Genomic DNA, 18,390 nt, shown 5'->3' with positions numbered 1-18,390 from the left:
CGCGGCACCCCCAGCGCCGCTGGCCCCGAGCGGGCCGGGCCGGGCCCGGGGCTCCGAGCTCCCGGTGTGACCGTAAAGGGGCGGCCACACAGCACGGCGGAGGCCACGCCGGAATGAGACCTGATCGAGTGCTGGGTAATATCTTGGCAGCAGCTAGAGGTGGTTGTTTGGTAGCTGAAATTAATGGGGCTGCTGCTGCTACCCGTGAGGTTGAGATAAAAGAAAAAGTAGAAGTAGTCCAAGAACCTAGTGATCATTATGATGGAGAAATTCCAGAACTGGAATTCCACAGCTTTGCCTATACAAAGAAGGAGCCTTGCTGAGTTGAAGAAAATAGAACAAAGTCAATAAAAAGCTGACATCCTGTGTGAGGAAACCAGCCTTTCCCTTGGTAAGAGAAAGAAACAGCCTCTGGAATGTCCAAAATCAAAACTTAAAATTACCGGAGAGTCTAACTCTCAGACATCACCAAAAGAGAAAAAAACCCCATCTCTGGCAGCAATGCTCCTGTGACACCTCCAAGCAGATCAGCACCTACGCCACGGGCCTGTGGAAAAGCACTTGTGACTGTTCAGCTCCAGGCATCGCAGGCTCAAAGGAGAAACCATCTTTAGGTCTCAGTACTACTTGCTCTTCAGACACTGATAAATCTTATAATATATAAAGATACATATTAATTTTAAAGATCGTCCCTAAACAGCAAGCCCACAAATATTTTAAATATTTTAGTTATATATATGTATAAGGAAAGTATAGGATTATCTAAAGTAAAGTCTTAATTCAGCTTGTATTGCAGCATTATCTCTTTGTGCACTTGCAGTGAAACTGTTTCATAGATTTACAGAACAGCTACAGATGGCAGTGACAGTAGCAATTTTGGATTTTAATCTAATAATTTAGGATGTAGCAGTCACAGACAGGAAACTGGCCACGGAATTTTAAATAGTCCATTCAGGTAAATAGGTTTAGAGTTATGCTGTCAAACAGCACAGAAATCATAGTAGCAAACTGGGGAGTGGCTCTGTTTTAATACTGTTCAAATCTGCTTGGGACAGCAGCTCACATTTAACCGAGGGATGCTGAAGGAAATCAGGCAATAAGATAAAATGGCAGTGAAAACCATTTGACTGTGGGGCCCACTCATGAATACAAATGAAAGATGAAAAAAGTAATTTGTAGATTCTTTCTTTCGATGAACAGCTTGGAGGCTTTAGAGCATGCATGCCTGGGAATGTCAATAGGTAGATTTTGATGGCCCTCCCATCCAAATCCCACAGAGAAACTGCTGTGGTCTCCGTCTAGCTTTCATTTCACAGAGGAATGCTAGGTGGGAAGCAGATGTACAACTGGCTTCACTTCTGAGCTGCGGGACATGGCTGGGGCAGAAGTTGGAGCTGAAAGGCACCCACCGTAAGTTTTTAATGGGAACTGTAAGAAAGAAACACAGACTCTGTAGACACTTAAATTTAATGGGCAGCTCTGAGGTGCCTTTCAGCTGGTCTTCTGCCACTGACTGTAATGAGACCTCTGGGTGATGATGCATTTAATCTGATCACCTAGTTACAAAACAAAAAGTGTTCCATTAAATGTGCACGTTTTCTAGTCTGGTCTTGTTCTTTAAATAGTTTGTAATCTGGAAAATCTTTTCCTTCCTTTTTAGTGCTTCACTGAATCCATCTACAAAGGATCTTTTGCAAAATGTCTTGACAGCTGTGTGGAGTAATTGCTGTGTAAGTTCTCCTAAGTTATGTATTTATCCTGTGGGGGAGGCAGTAGATACAGATACAAGAATCAAAGTTTGGCATGTTAATAACTGGATCTTAATTTGCATTTTTTGCTTTAATTTTACTGATGTTATTACAAATGCATTAATTAAAATAAAGGGATAGCTGCCTGTGACTCTTTCTTGCAGTGTTCAGTAATAAACAATAAAGTAGCAAAATAAAGTAGGTTTATCAAATACAGTTTAATTCTTTCAACCTTGAACTGATTTGCTATTAAATTCTAGTTACTACTAAATGGTATTATGTTAAATATTATAAAGCAGTGACTACAGTATGGTACTTAGGATACAGTAGACATGCAGTTCTAAGAAGGAGGCTCCATTACAATGACAATAGCATGTATCAGCTTTTCAGAAATTCTGACATTTACATGTCGTGAATTGGACCAATTGGCATAAGACACTGATTTCTGAATATTCTTAAAAATATCATTTACAGTGTTATAACTGCATTAATAAGAATGGAATTTAAAATTGTGTTCAGCTTAGTTGTAATAAAATACAAATTTCCTGAGTTCAAGGGAATCGGGTAAAGATTAAAGCAATTAACAGCTGCATTTAGAAACAAGAAAAAACAAGTAATGAGCAAAGAAGACTGTATCAGTGAGGGGACAGTGGGCAGTCAGTCTCAGGATCTGCCAAAGTCTGAATGTGTTTGTAGTAATGCATTTAGTGGGGAGACACATGTAGAGTTTCTGAGTATATTACATGTTATCAATAAGACCTAGCAGTACAGTAGAAATAGAAAATTGCAGTTATGCTTGTAGCTGTTTAGTGTATTTTTTAAGCTAATATCTCTTAAATAGGTGATTTTTGCGTGTGCTATTATCTTAATGAATAAAGGATATAGCTCCCTGGTTCACTTAATGTATATTTATTGCAAACTTCCTCATTAATTAAATGTTCCTAGGAATTCCAGTCTCTTTCTGCATGTGCAGAGGTCAGATCTTCTCAAGTAGTGGTGGTATGAAAGAAACTGTTGTTTAAATATAAATAAATTGGGTAAGATTTATAAGGTACTGAAAATTATACATGATGTGTGTTATTTTTAAGTCAACCTTTAGGAAAATAATTGAGCTCATTGTTGTCACAGTTAGGTGACTGCCTGAGCTTCAGCAAATCTGAGGATGCATTCATTGGTTTAAAGACAGACCTTAATATTTGCTGTATCCTGAGTTCATAAATGGAATGCCATTTGCTTTTAATTTAGTCAGGCTTATGCTTTGACATTAAATTCCCATCAATTCAGTGCCATTGTTTATGTCCACAGTTTACAGACTGTGAACATGGGTGGCTAAGGTAATATTTCTACAAATTCAACTTAAATTACTCAAGAAAGCTTTAAATAAAACCAAGTTTTAAAACCTGTGTTCCAGACTTTCTAGCATTTGTCTGAAATTTTTTTTACATTTCTTATAGTCAGTAAATTTTACTTATGCCATTGATACTGATGCTTTTTGCACTGATATCTTAATTTTTGTGCTGACAAACTAGGAAAAGGTGTGATAGAAGAACCTATTTACATAACTCACTCTTTCCTACATGGTTTACAATCATTTCTAATCTATATTGCACAAGAAACTACTAAAAACACCTGCTATATGCTCCTCTGAAAATGTTGCAGCTTGCCTATTTCTGCACTTCCTATTTTTTCTAAATGCTTCTACTGTTGTATTCTTTTAATCTCTCAATTCTAATTACACTCAAGCACTTCCTAATGGATTCCTGCTGCTAATCAGAACATCAGAAGACCACTTAGTCCTTTTGACAGAGCCTCCTTTTATCTGTCTCTTTAACCTTTTAAAATGAGAGCTCTGGCTGCTTCATTTGTATAGATTTTGCAGAGACTCTCTTACAATGCTTCACCTCTTGCAAGTCCGTGGTAACACGGGAGCTATGTAGCATACTCTGCAAGTTTTCAGCTTCAAGACATCAACTGAAGAAGTATCTACCTTTAAAAATTTCTGGAGAAAAGAACCAGAAATGGGCCTACAGAGTAACAGTATAACATACTGTCACTGTATAGCATGGCAGCTTCAGCAAAGAAAAGAAAATATTTTGTACTAGATCATTTAGATGCTCTATTTTGCAGACACCTTTCTGGACCAAATTATTCCAGTCAGGGTGCATGCAAGTGTGTCAATATACAAAGATTTTCAACAGATTCTCTGGAACCCACAGTTTCTTGGAGCCCATGATGTGCCCAGTGGCTAAATCTCAGATAAAGTGATCCAAAGTTTAGTGTAGGGGCAGATATATCTGGGCAATATGTCTGAAATGTAGAGAAGAAACTCTTCTGTCTCTGCTTAGACTTCTGTTTAGCCTGTCTGGTCATCCATTTGAAGAATTTCTCTTTATAACCATTCAAATATACCCATTTGTGAAGTTGCAGACAAAATTTTATTCTTGTGAGACTTTGACTTTTTTCTTCGATAGCGAATTTAATCTAATCTCTGGTAAATTCATCAGACCCTTGATATATCAGGATATTTTCACTATACAAATGCTAAAAACGGAGAAATAAGGATGAAATTCTCTGACAATACAAAGATGGTTACTGAGTTAGCCTAAAAAAAAAAAAAATCTTAATACTGTGTGAAACAGAAAAATGTGAAAAGATTGCAATCTCAATGCTTTCATTAAAATTTGAGTGACAGCATGTAATTTTTTAATCTATCTGTCTCATTTGAGTGGTCTCTTTCCTTCTTGTCCTTTTCAATCTTCAGGCTCTGTAGCTGCAGCAGTTGAGGCTATTACATGAACATATTGTATATTATTTTAGATGAGCTGACTCCAGAAATTCAATCTTTTCTGGGATTTCATCAGGTCTCAGGAGGTTTTCCTCAGCTCCTCCAGCAGGCATATTGTGTTGTCAGGTGCCTACAAATAATCAGGCGAGTCTACAAATAATTTCTGATTTTGTTGTTCATACTAATTTTTAATTCCTTTTTTATTTCAAACTCAGAGTAGTCTCTCTCATTACTGCTGGCAAAACATGTCACAGTGTTATGCAAAGTTTAAATGTGCACGTATTCAACTCCCTGATATTTTCAGTTTAAAAACATGCAATCCCCATAAATTCTGTAGCAGCATAGCATGTTTTGCCTCTCCTACAATGTTTTTGGGCTTTTTTCAGTAGATATTCTGCATACTTCTGAGTTTCAAACTGAGTCTGCAAGAGTGATCTGGGCATAGTCTAGATAAACATATTCAGGCTTATTGCTTTATACCTATTCCAAAACTATATTATTTAAAATTTGGTTTGACTTATTTGGCTGATTGTCTAGCTTTCCTCATTAAATAAATATAAATTCTCCTTGTAAACATTCTACAATCCTAGTAATTCCATTTATCTCCTTAGTCCCTTTAATGTTTTCTGTTTTAATTCCTATGATTTCATTAGTGCCTATTTGAAGGAATTAACCTTTAAGAAAAAGAGGAAAATAAGGATGAGCTTGGATTGTTTTCAGGTTTTGGTGTGTGTAATTGGTAGAGTTTGGATCATTTCATCCTCTGCAAACTGTAAAAAATCTCTAAAATCACTTAGACTGAGAAGTATCTCAACCCATATTCAATAGTGTGTTTATTCCTTAAAAAAAATCATACCCTAATAAATAGTAATATTTCTTTTGGCAGAGGAGCCTCAATCATGAAAATGGGGGACTAGTAGGTCCTTATGAATAATATTCAGAAAATTAAAAATTATCATATTATTATTGATTGTATTCTAAGAAACATTGGGAGCACAGACTTAACAATTAGTGTGATCTAAATCATTACTGAATGCTATCAGTATAAAAGCCATCACTGTGTGCCACAGTGACTGCTGTGTAATGAAATTCTGTTGTGTGAAACTGAAACTGTCTCTAGGCAAAGACCTTCCATGACCTCTGTGTAATTTAATGGCATAGAATCATGGTGATGAAGTCCTGTAAAACTCTGCTTCCATGTTCAGAGCTGTTCCTGAGTAGCTCTGAAGTGGTATAACCGTACCATCCACCAAAGGCAATTTTCCCACTGGCTGTGACCTGACACAGCAAATGCGATGACATCTTTTGCAATATCTTTGGATGTTAAGAATTACTTTGGGGAAAAAAAGCCCTCAGTGGACTTAAAATTGTTGTTTAGCTTCTGGTATTTAAAACAGGATAAAAAGAAATTATGTTTGAGTATAAAAACTTTGACAGTATTACAAGGCTAGTGTACTGAATGAAATGCTTAATAGGCTGTGGCTCTCATCTTTGGTGTTGTTATTAATCATTAGTTCCCTTCCCTGTGAAATTATGAATCTCAAACCAAAACAAAAAGTTTCTGGAATAAAAAGTAGGAAAAGAAACTTCTTTAAAAAATAAAGGAACTTATTTATAAAAACAATTTTGAAATTATTTTAACTCATTTTAACTCACAGAAGGTCTTTATATTAAATAACATTGCATTCTAGAAAATCAGACTGTGATGCACAAATCAGACCTCGGAATCGTTTTGCTCACTGCTGCAGAGACTTGGAAGCTATTTTGGAGGGATTCTGGAAAAAACATGTTCCCTGCCCCAGTGTCCCTGTTGTAGTGCTTATGAGCAATTGTGTCTCCAGCATGTATGTCCTGCCATGGTAAGTAAAAGTTTACTTATTTGGAGGTTTGTTGTTTATTTTTTCTGGCTAAATGGCCTTCCAGGCTGCAAGCTCAGATGCATTCACATCAGTATTGAATTCCACGGTATACCAGTGGTAATCTGCATGGCCAGGCCAGGAACCGAGAAGTTCTTGGTTTGTCACTGGTGGGAGAAAGGCAAAACACGGCAACAGAAAGTCTGTTCCAAAAAGCTCTCCAGCCAGACTTTCAGCTTTTATAAGCTGGAGCTTCCATGTGTGGAATAAGATTTAACATTACATTTCCTTAGGTACAGCATTCATTCAAGCCAGTATTTCAAGTTACAGCTCTTGAGGTTTCAGATCTTTATTATTTGTCATGTAATATAGCAGGCATGGGAAATATAATTCTGCTGCTTGGGCTAAAGCGAAATGAAAACCCCCATTATTTTTAAAATTAAGTACCACTGCATAAAACTGTACAGAAATAATTAAATAATTTCTGCATTTGCTAGTAATTCAAAATGTCTTGATTTTTGAACAAACTAAAGGCACCTACTGTTGACAGTATTTCCTGAGGGAATATAATTATGGTTTCAAGATGCTAGTTTCTCTACCTTGCCTTTTGCTTTTGAATGAGGGGAGAGGGAAAAATCATTAAAACTGGGGTTAAGAAGCAGCTAAAACAACATTAACTGAAGTGACCATAACTGAAATAGTATGATAGGCACTTATATGTGTAGAGTACAGAACCATTTTTGCATGTCGTAGTCACTGGCAGAGCACAGGAAACTGAAAAGTCCTTGACTTAAAGTAAGCACTACTTAGCAACAACTAAACACCAGTGTGTCCTCAATATTCTTCTCATATGAAACATAAAACACAGACTGTACCAGCTATTAGGATGCAAACGAACTCTATCCTTGACAAATCCAGGACAGTATCTACTCCTTATTCCAAACCATTTGCATCCTGCCCATATCCCATACTTCCCAATACATCCCAGTTAACCACCATCATCTTTCTGGTCATTTGAGATTATCTATCTATCTATCTATCTATCTATCTATCTATCTATCTATCTATCTATCTATCTATCTATCTATCTATCTATCTATCTATCTGTCTGTCTGTCTGTCTGTCTGTCTGTCTGTCTATCTCTCTATCTCTCTATCTCTCTATCTCTCTATCTCTATCTCTACATATATATAAGTATATACAGATATCATGTCCTTAGTCTATGCACCATCCCTGTAAATGTCCATTGACTTTGTTCAGTCCATGACTTTGAGTTCCATCTTCCATTGCAGTATTTCAGGGCAGAAAAGCTGGTGTGTGGTGTTGGATTGTTGCACGCTGAGGCCAGTTCTGGTTCCAACCCTGCTGTGCTTGTGCAGTTGCACCAAAATTCATTCTTCTTCTGGGCCATTGTGATGTAAATTTGTGAAATTGAATTATGTCTTTTGGAGCTGTGCAAAAATGTTACTGACAATTGCTGCATTGTATCATGGTGTGATACAAGTGGGAGTTACAAGCGATTATGAAGTGCTGATTCTGGAGCCACCTTTAGCAAAACTTTTATTCCTTCCCATACAAAAATCCTGACCCCAACAATATTTAAAATCCATTCATGCATAGGTGTTTCCCAGTGCTTGAACCACAGAGAGTTGGTTTGTATGACTGACGGAGTGCTGTCCAGTAACAACATATATGGAAATAGAGGATTATGGGGAACTGAAAAGGTCAAGTTCATCCCATTCTGAAATCTTAATGCCCCCCATAGCAATCTAATCTAACCTCTAATCTCTTTTAAATATGACCATGTGTCTTCATGAGGTTGAAATATAACTCATAGGAAAGGGTCCATAGGCACCATCCTTTATAAGTCTCCTTACATCAGGCAACTATGGGAGACTTTACTGTATCTGGAGGTGCTGGCAGTTTACCTGAGGTTTTGAGGGTCTGCTGTTGTCAGGTACAAACAATCCACAGAAAGGCCCTACAGTATATTTGCCAGGAGATACACAAATAATCTAGTAACTCCCTGCAAATGATGTTTGAGTCTTGCAATTAAATTCATGCCTAGAAACTTGTAGCTGAAATTTGTTATTTTTTTACAAAAATCACTTATTTGAAACCACATTGTCTATATGATTCCTGGTGTGTCAAGAAAACAGAAGACCACATATCTTCAAACTATATTTGCTTTCTATTTTTCACATATAGGGAAGAAATATAACCTTGACTCCCATAAATCTAGCTGGACTGTTATGCATAACAATTATGTAAGTTAAAGCTGTAGCAAAAGTCTGGCTTGAAACTTTGTCAGCTTTGAAATTCATCCCAAGGTTGTGAACAATATACCCATCTTGGAGTGTCCATCATTCAATGATTGAGGTGTGTAGTCACTTAGCTGTACTCTTGTCCCCAAGAAATCCTGAAATACTTCATCATGCTGGGCATCATCATTTTATTTGCTTTACTGACAAATGGACAGAGGCAGTAGTCTTCAATTAATTATTCACAGCATCAGCTTACACCATTTTCAGAATAAAATTCAGAGCTCCTGAGAAAGAGAAGCATTTTTTGTGAAATCTGCCTTGTGTGTCTGAATGTCTCCCAAACACAAGTCTGTTGTGAAATATATTAATTGTATAATTCTTGGTGATTTTTCATGAAAACAACCAGATCTGGTAGATTGATTCAGTGTTCTGTGTCTGCTTAAGTATATGAAGAGCACAATCTACTCAAGTCACACTAATTATTAAATATTGTTGTTAAATAGTGAATTGTGTGGGCAAGTATAGACATACATAGATGAATTTGAATTTCTTTTTTTTTTTTCATGATTAGTAAGGCCAGTTACCTTGGCTGACCATTCCCTCCTTTTACTATTACTGTTACTATTACATTAGGAGCTATTACTCCTAATGAGCTTCTGGAAATAATTTCATTTGTATAGGCAGAAAAGTAAACCAGATAAATTAGTCAGACTGTACATTTGGTATCACAAAAAATGAGAAGAAAAAGCAGTAAATCTGATTTTTTTTCTTTTTTTTTTTTAAGAGATAATTGGAAGAGTTTCAAAATGACATGTGCCATTCTGTAGTCTCATTTAGTTTATAGTGAAACAATGCCAGGGCAGGAAGATACAGTTTTATTGCATGACATCATGTGGAATCTAGGAGCTAAATTAACTCACTATTCTTGTTTCCAATGATTTATTTAAAAAAAAAAGTGACTTCAAAAGGAGTGTTTCTTTGCTTTCTGATGCTTCAGTGTTAAATCCTATTGCATGCATTTCTCTTCTCTGTGCCTGAGACGGTCATTGAACAGATCCTTCTAGAAGCTCTGTTTATGCCCATGGAAGACAGGGAGGTGATTTGAGGCATCCAGCATGGCTTCACCAAGGGACTAGTTCTCTGTGTCAGGCTTTCAACTTGATTCTGCTTTCACCCTCAGCTGCTCCTAACTTAGCACCTGCCAAAAAGGAATAATCAATACAGAGGACTCATGTTAAAGTGCGTGGACATTACTGTTTGTTGTACACATGTCAGCAGAATGTTATGTAGGCTTTGTGACTTTGTGTGGCTCCTGGCTTTTGGAGAGTCACAGCAGCCAATAGCAAGTGTTCAGAGAGGCTTTTCTCTGCATTTAGCTCCCATGGTCATAGTGATTTTGCATTTATATTACTGAAAAAAGTATTTATGCATACATTTCTCAAGCAGATGGTCAGGAGAAGCATTTTCTTACATCATGAGAACCATTTTTCTTAGAAAACAGGGAGGTCACAGCTCTGCAGGCAGAGCTGTTAGAAGGACATAGACAAAAGCTTTTTTTTATATCAAAGGGATACCTGTAGGGGGATACAATATAAGAAATTAAAGGCAGTATAGAAAGTAATCTTACCCCTAAGGAGTTGCAGCTGAGCCAATTATTAGAGATTAGGAAGAGGCCTGACTTTTAGCCTGTAAGAAAAAAAGTGTTATAGAAGAGTGGATTGGTTGGTTGAGGGCCACTGGAGTCAGTTGGCTCCTAGGAGAAGAAGGAAGAGTCAGTGCCTAGAGGAGCTGCCTATGAGAAACATCAAGGAGGTACAAAACTCTAGCAATAGAGAACCTTTGCAATATAATAACGACAAATACCCTCTAAAAACCAAGGCTGACTAACTCAAAAGAGAAGTTTTGCCCTATCTGGAAGGGGAAGTTGGTCATATTTTGTTGCATCTGTTGAAACAAGTTATCAGCATAATTTCAGGAGTTTCTGCTGATAATAATGAGCATAAAAGTATTGAAGGTGTTTTATTCTAAATAGAGAAAAACAGAACTTTATCATCTTAAAAATGAATTTCCCTAATGTTTCATACAGTGTTATGTAAGTTTAATAATTGCCTAATAGTTTTTTGATTTGTCATATTTTGTCTTCTTTCAAAGATCTATATTGCAAAAATAAGGATATTTGGGAAGGTGTTGGTTTTATCATCTCTCACAGATCACAATGTTTTCATTTTCAGACTTCACAAAGAAAGTCTGTTCCTAAATGTGACAATTTCTATCAAGAAGAACTGGTTTGGTTTGGAAAAGTCTGACATATTGAAAAGCAGTTTTCTACTTTGTGGGCATTTTCTGCTTTCACTATGAAATTTTTCTTTCTGTTCATCTGACACTTCAAATAATAACCCATTTATCCACAGCTATTACCATCAACTATTGCAAAAGAAAAATTTAAGAAGGGTTATGAAAGGATGGAGCAAAAGTAGACACTTTAAAAGAAAAGCTTTAATGCATGCTATGAGCATTATTTTACAGTTGCAATTTTTATGAACTAATAGCAACCAGATTTTGAACAATTAGAATATGGCCAAAATCAGAGGTGGTAAAGGGGAAGTCTGCATGTCCATAATAAAGTGGATTTTTAAAATGAGTACTAGCCTAACTGGGAACATGAGGGCGGTAGCATTGCCATATGTAACCTGAAAGGTCCCAGAGGTGTGAGAAGGAGAGAGTAAGCTGGGCGTTTGCTGCAACACCAGCCTTGCTCATAGTGGTGAGTGCAGGGAGGCAGGAGAGCTTTATGGCTTCCTTGAATCACCAAGGAATACCTGTCACAATAAATTTTTAATGAAAAGTCATTTCCATGCCCACTATGGCATGCCTCAGCTTGTTTCTTGATGCTCTGTTGAGCAATTCAGTTAGACAGATGCATTGTTAACCAGGTAGATGCATTTCACTGAGGGAATGGGAAGACAAGCTGAAGCTCTCTCTGATGTTACTTGATGCTTTTCACTGGGGTACTGTAATTGGAAGAATCAGTTTGAAATGCCTGTCCACTGAAAAGTGAAGGTCTAGGTATAAAGAAAAACATTTCCTGCAAGAGGCTCACTCTTTGAAAAACTGTTTGTGCTATTTTTCTTCTGTAATGAAGCAATTTTGTAGAAACATTGAGCTGTCTTGTCTCATACACACTTGATTGCTTTTGTGTGAACTTTCAACACTATATTTTAGCTGAATCTTTGATAAGGATTTTTTTTTTCCTCACCACTTCCATGTAGCTTTAAGTTCTATAAGATTTTTAATGGTTAGTGACAGATCTGAAACTTCTTCAAAAATACCCAAGGGATCTATTCATGTTATCCCTATTTGAAAGTCTGGGTTACAGTGCTTAATGCTTCCTAAAACAGAAGTACTGGACATCAGGCTTCAAATGTTTTATATTAGAAGGGCAATACCTCAATTTAATCCAGAAATAGATTGATGATAGAAATGAGAATATTTATAAATTCCTTTAGCCAGTTCTTGCATTGGCATCTAGTTATACTGGTTTCTACAAGAAAAAGATGCTCTTAATGATACACTTTTGTGCCCTATTTTTACTCTAGAACAAGAATTATTTTAGTGAGTTAAATTTCAAATCCCTGTGGAGACCTTGTTAGGCAGGTACCATGAGCATCACAGCTGTTTGTTTATGACAGTATCTGCCTAACTGTTATCTTCAGTTAATTGGTTCAGAGGAACTGAACTGGTAAATGCACACAGAAAAAATTCGTTATCACCACTACAGTTTTTGTTTTGATCAGTTGTCCTTAGATTTCTGTAAACATTGTATCAGAAAGTATTAGACATGGTGGGGGATTTTTGTAACATGTGTTGTCTTAAAACTTCAGCTGTTTCAGGTGGAATTTTGTAGCCATTTGTAAATGGATCAGACCAGGGACGGGTGTGGCTTAGAACCTCCAAGTGGCAGTCAGAGAATATTTTATTCATGCGCTGTTTTTTTTTCAACTAATTTACAACTGAGCCTGTGATCTCATGATTAAATACTTTTATCACTTAGCAGGTATAAAAAGGGCTTTGTGTAAAAGTGCTTTTGTTTTGTCATTAAGTGATGCAGTTCAAAGATTTTGACCTTTGCAGTACTTTTGACAATAAATTTACAGATTAATTATGCATTGTATTAATAGTGTCCCTTTACAGTCTGCAGTTTGTTTATGTAAGAGCCCTTTTTTTCTGTAGGTGTCATTCAAAGGCATTACTAGGGGTTTCTACTAACTTTTCATTAATACTGTCTTTTTATGCAGTTCACCAACTTACCTTTTTTTTGCTAGAAATGTATTTATTAATTAGAAATCATCTTCTCTTCTGCTATGTATAAATACAGATGATCAGCATGATCCATGTGACTGTAGATGAAAGCATACCATTAATTTAAAGGACTATATGACACAATATTTGCCACACTTTAATTGATTAAAATAATCATCTCATATAATCCCTTCTAAAATAGCACACCTCATTAGTTTACTGAATGAGACAATTATGAGTTTACTGAATTAGAGAAGGAACTAAGTCATTCCTTTTTCCTTTTTTTTATTTTTTACTTGTTGCCTAGGTGAGCTGGTTCTTCCACTGGCTTACCCAAAATAATTTTACTAGATTAAATAAGCTGGAATGGAAGTAGGCTTCTTGGCTGTACTCAAATGGGACATTAGGTATCTGAGGAATCATATCTTGTGTCTAGTTCTCCTGTTATCCTGTATCACCTTCCATGCCTTGCTCTCACAGACTGGTATGGGGACAGGACAAGAAGGTGAGCTCAGACCTGGGAAGTGCTCCCAGGTATTTCTGCTTGGATTTAGTACAGCAACAGAGAGAAAGAGGGACAAGACTTCTCCAGGGCCTCAAAAACGTGGAAAATTTGAAGTTAACATGTGCTCTCTGCTTTACCTGCTTGTGAAGCATGTGAGTCAAGAGCGTAAGAGCAGCTCCAGAAAAGCAAGTGGCAGCCAGCAGAGCCCTCCTCTTTCTTCTCATCTCCTGAATGGAGGTCAGCAAGAAACATGTTCACTCTTTGAGGTTTTTCTATGGTTTCTTTTGCCCCGATTACAGGGATGTCTGCAGAGCATTTAGCACTTCTGAAAACTTGCCCCTACTTAGGTGTATTTATTTAGGGTCCTCATGGCTCCCATGCTAATTTGGGAATTATTCAGTATTATCAGTGATCTCTCTGTTCCTTTTTTGATACAACAAACCTGGTCAATGGCTTAGAGCAAGTTCTTGAGTTGTCTCACTTAGAGATGTAAGTCCTCGGACTGATCTTTTTAGCTTTGCACAACACATGTCCCAGTTTCCATTTTAGACTACAAATGCTCTGAGGTGGTTTGCTTTGTACAGCATTTCACTGCAATTATTCAGTTCCAGACAAGCAATGAGACCTCTACCTACTGGTGTCATTTGAGCTTACCCTTAATAACACAGAATTTCAGAGACCAAAATATATTTGTTTATTTAAGGAAAAGACTAGGAAAAAAAGAAAAAAATGGCAGTGAAAAATGAAATCAAAAAAGTAATCTTGAAGTTGTTTCATACTAAAGTGTTTTCCTAGCTGTCAGTTTGACTCTTTACAGCACATTTCAGCCATAGTAGCCTAGGAATCAGTTTGGCCAACACTACTCCGCCTCCAAACATTACTTCTCCCAGTTGAGACTTATGTCTTGTTGCTACAGTGGACTCTAGCTTCTAGCTGAAGCTAGAAATAGCAGGGTTAATGTGCTTTGTTGCGCTAAATGAAACAGAGGAGATCTTGTATGAGATCATATGAAATGGGAACCCAAGCTAATATTTATATAAAAGTATGTCCTTTTAATAAGGAGGCTTTACTGTATTTCAGCTCTTTGACATCTACAAGAGATAACAGTGCTAGTGCAAGCTGAACTGGGAGTGTTGGTCTCTGAAATCATGGAAGGCTCTTCCATATAATAACTCACTGCTCATGTTTTCCTTCTTGCTGAGGAAAAAAAACTGTGTGCTAAGAGAATTAGAATTAGAACTTCCCTTTTCGAGCAGAAAAATTTACATTGTGAAACACTTGTTTTTATAACTGATTGAAAATTGCCTATCATTAAAGTTATCCAGTGTGTAACAGTTTCAGTGTATACAGCTTTTCTAACTCGATACACTGACTACACACCACACCTTAACCAGCCATGTGTCAACATTAAGAGCAAAGTACATATATTAAACTCCTTGTTTTCTGAACATTTCTTCCACTAGCAGTTGCTACACAGCCAACCTCTGCCATCTCCATGCAAAATCTTCAGATAAGGCAACACAATTTATGCTAGTGCACAGAAAAACAGGCCCATAAACCTCTCTGGGTTGCTTTCAATCTGGATAAGGCTTGGCTTTCAGCTGAGATGACTTTGATGCAAATGATCAGTGAGTTCTTTTTAGGCTGCCTGGACCATCATTGCTCCCCAGAAGAACACTTGTGAAACTGCTGTATGGAGTCCTCTGCTCCCCAAGACATGGGGGTGTGATCACAGCTCTAATGCTTCACTCCCACAGCAATGGAAAGGTGTTTGTTGCCTCTGTATTCTGAAGCTTGAAGATCTCAAAGCTCCTAAGCTTTGCTTTAAGCATGTATGCATTCTTACTTTGTCAACATTACTTAAACTGCCTTTTCAGCCTACTGAGATGCTATCTAGACAGTAAGCTGGACCCAAGCATGTCTGGTAGTTCCTTGACTTAGTCTGATTAAAACTTAAAATATTTTTAACTTAAAATTCTTCTCAGGCCTTAAAAGTCATGGAATAGAGAGACACAGCATCCTTAAAATTAATACAGTAAATCAGACTAAGAAGATAAGCAGAAGTGCAAGTGAAAGAGAGACAGTGTTTCAACCTAAATTGAGTGCTTGCTACGGGGAAAGGGGAGAGCACAGCAGGAGAATAAGCCAAATTCATGTTAGGAGTATAGGTATTAAGGAAAGTGCAAAATTTAATAACAGCAACTATAGACCTATAGGGAATGGATATTGTGTTTAATATATGCTCCTCCCTTTTCTGAATAATGTGGGCAGGCTACCCCATTCATGTGCTAGGAGTGAAGGGGAAATCCTAGAAAAAGCTTCAGTTTTGGCAGCATGAAAGAAGAACTTATGCACCCAGCATGGGCTGTCTCTGGTTGATTACACAGGAGAAAGGCTCTAGGCAGGAGCGCATTTCTTTCTCCCCACTCCCATCTCAGAGGATCCCAGAGCTCCCTTTAGGTGCCTCAGGGTCTTCAGACTGTGCTGGCTCATTCATTCCCTGTCTGAGAATTGACTCTGTGCACACAACTTTCTCAATACCTATCACTAACAAACAAATCTTTCAAGTTTTATTTAAAACATTCCAGATGGGTGTCAGCCTTAGCCATACAAAATTTCTACTGGTGTGAAAGTATATTGAAGGTAGTATTTCTTTGCAGAAAGAAGGTTTTTGAGAAAAAACCTTGACTTTCTGCTTCACTTTATAAGGTGGTATTTGGAAAATAAAATCTTTGTTTTGTGACTTTTTTAGCCTAAGAAAAGTATTAATAAATAAAAAACCTTGAGAGTACATTATAAGTGTTATCTTCTTTTACAGCTGGAATATCTGTCTCAGAATCTTTGGTCGGCAAGCAGCAGCTGGAGGGAGATAAATTTTGTTCACCAGGAGAGGGCTCTCACTGTCTTCTGTTATTACTGAACCTGGGAGCAGAAAGACCAGAAGGTGAAGCTACAGAAAAAGTCATGCAAGACCGGCTTAAATCAGGTTATATCCACCTGTGTGCTTTAGATACTATTAATGTTAATTTTAAATGAACAAAGCAAATTTTACTTGTGCTTAAAAAAAAAAAAAAAGAAAAAAAAGTATGCTGTTGCAGCTTAGCTCTATTTTTTCCTTAGTATGGCTGTTGTTAAACAACACTAAAATATTATGGAAGTCACCTCTCTGTACAGCACCACCAAAATGCAGATTAACACTGCTTTTGGCTTTGCCAAGGAAATCCCACAGATGTGTGAAGACCATTCCTGTTGGGGTGCTTAGTGTGGTTCAAACACTGTTATGAAAATAGAAGTTAATGTTTCAGAGAGGAAAAAGGATTTTTTTTCATATTTTTTATTTCTTTTTTGCCATCCTTCAAATAACACTATGTATCATGAAGAGTAAATATATAAAGTGATACAAACATAGAATCAGCCTGGCTGTGTCTTCTCTTATTATACCTCTTATTTGTTAAAAATGAATGTGTAAAATCTTTATTTGGATGCTATTGCCTAAACAGGGTAACACAGATGCTGTCTTTATTTCTGCTGTAAACAATCAACAGCAAGGTCATTTGCATTTCTAACAATAGTTAGAATGAGCTCTGCTTTTTAGTTCTTGTTTAACATCATAAATTACGGGTTTACTGTAAGCATTATCTCATGAAATCCATGCATGTAAAGGAGAAGTCAGTTTTCTATAGTGCTTGAAGTAAGTACTATAACCAAAGAAAATAAACCACTATCAATTTATTTTGTGTTCTTTACATGAAAACCTTTTCTGAGTTTGGGGTTTTTCTGGGGGTTTTTTTTGTTTTTTTTTCTTAGTTTTGGGTGGGTTTTTTTGTTTTTTGGTTTTTTTTTTTTTTTTTGGTTGTTGTTGTTTGTTTGTGTGTTTGGGGTTTTTTTCTGAGTTTTTGGGGATTTTTTGTCTTGTTTTTGTTGGTCATTAAATTATTAGTATAGCCTTGTCTTTTGTCAATATTCCTACTTAAGGACACAGGCTGGAAGTTGTATTTCAGCAAAAGCAATCACCAAAGTATGGAAAACAAACCTTTACCTTTCAGATATTTGAACAAGTACCAATAAGTTGCAGTATTCCCATAGCTTTTAGGAATATCTTGATCTAATCAAACTCTCATTTTGAGAGATGTAAATAATTTTTTCTATTTCTGTTCTCTTGAAACATTTTTATGGTAGTAATACAACAGAATCTTTAATCAGGTTTAGACCTGTTGTGCTATGTAATGGGATGTACTGGTTTTTGCTGGGGTAGAGTTAATTTTCTTCCCAGTGGCTGATATGGGGCTGTGTTCTGGATTTCTGCTGGACAGAGTTGATAACATAGAGATGTTCTTGTTATTGCTGAGCAGGGATCGCACAGAGCCAAAGCCTTTTCTGCTTTTCATACTGCCACACTGAGGAGGAGACTGAGTGTGCATGGGAGGCTGAGAGGAGACACAGCCAGGACAGGTGACCCCAGCTGACCAAAGGGGTATTCCAGACCAAATGACATCATGCTCAGTGTATAAAGTGGGGGGAAAGAGGAAGGGGGGAATATTTGGAGTGATGGTGCTTGTCCTTCCAAATCATCAGTACATGTGATGATTGGAGATGGCTGAACACCTGCCTGGCATGGGAAGCAGAGAATTAATTCCTTTATTTGCTTTGCTTGTGTGTGTGGCTTTTGTTTTCCCTGCTAAAAGGTCTTCATCTCTGCCTGTGAGTTTTCTACCTTTTGCCCTTCTGATTTTCTCCCCAGTTCCACTGGTGTGGCAGTAAGCAGCAGCTGTGTGGTACTTGGCTGCTGGCTGGGGTTAAACCTCTGCATGGAACAATAAAAATGGAGTGAATAGCTTAAAAGCAAAGGGTAGTTTGGTGCTGGAGCTGTGTTACAAGGTGAAGTTGTTTCAGTCAGAGCACATATCAGGTATGTATGTATGATGTATAAGAC

The 18,390-nt window shown here is 37.2% G+C and overlaps 2 long non-coding RNA genes across 2 annotated transcripts in view; one reads left to right on the top strand and one right to left on the bottom strand.

Moving 5' to 3' along the window:
* LOC127059594 (uncharacterized) overlaps nt 1-18,390 on the bottom strand; it is an 876,248-nt gene that overhangs the window by 315,877 nt on the left and 541,981 nt on the right. The gene's annotated exons all lie outside the window — the stretch shown is intronic.
* On the top strand, nt 2-17,161 carry LOC115485334 (uncharacterized). Its single transcript, XR_003946098.2, has 4 exons — nt 2-391; nt 1,661-1,730; nt 6,225-6,392; nt 16,276-17,161. It is a non-coding gene; the product is annotated as an uncharacterized LOC115485334 (long non-coding RNA).

The sequence above is a fragment of the Serinus canaria genome, chromosome 4 (assembly GCF_022539315.1).
Source record: "Serinus canaria isolate serCan28SL12 chromosome 4, serCan2020, whole genome shotgun sequence".
Lineage (NCBI taxonomy): Eukaryota > Metazoa > Chordata > Aves > Passeriformes > Fringillidae > Serinus > Serinus canaria.
This window is presented reverse-complemented; position numbering and strand designations above follow the sequence as displayed.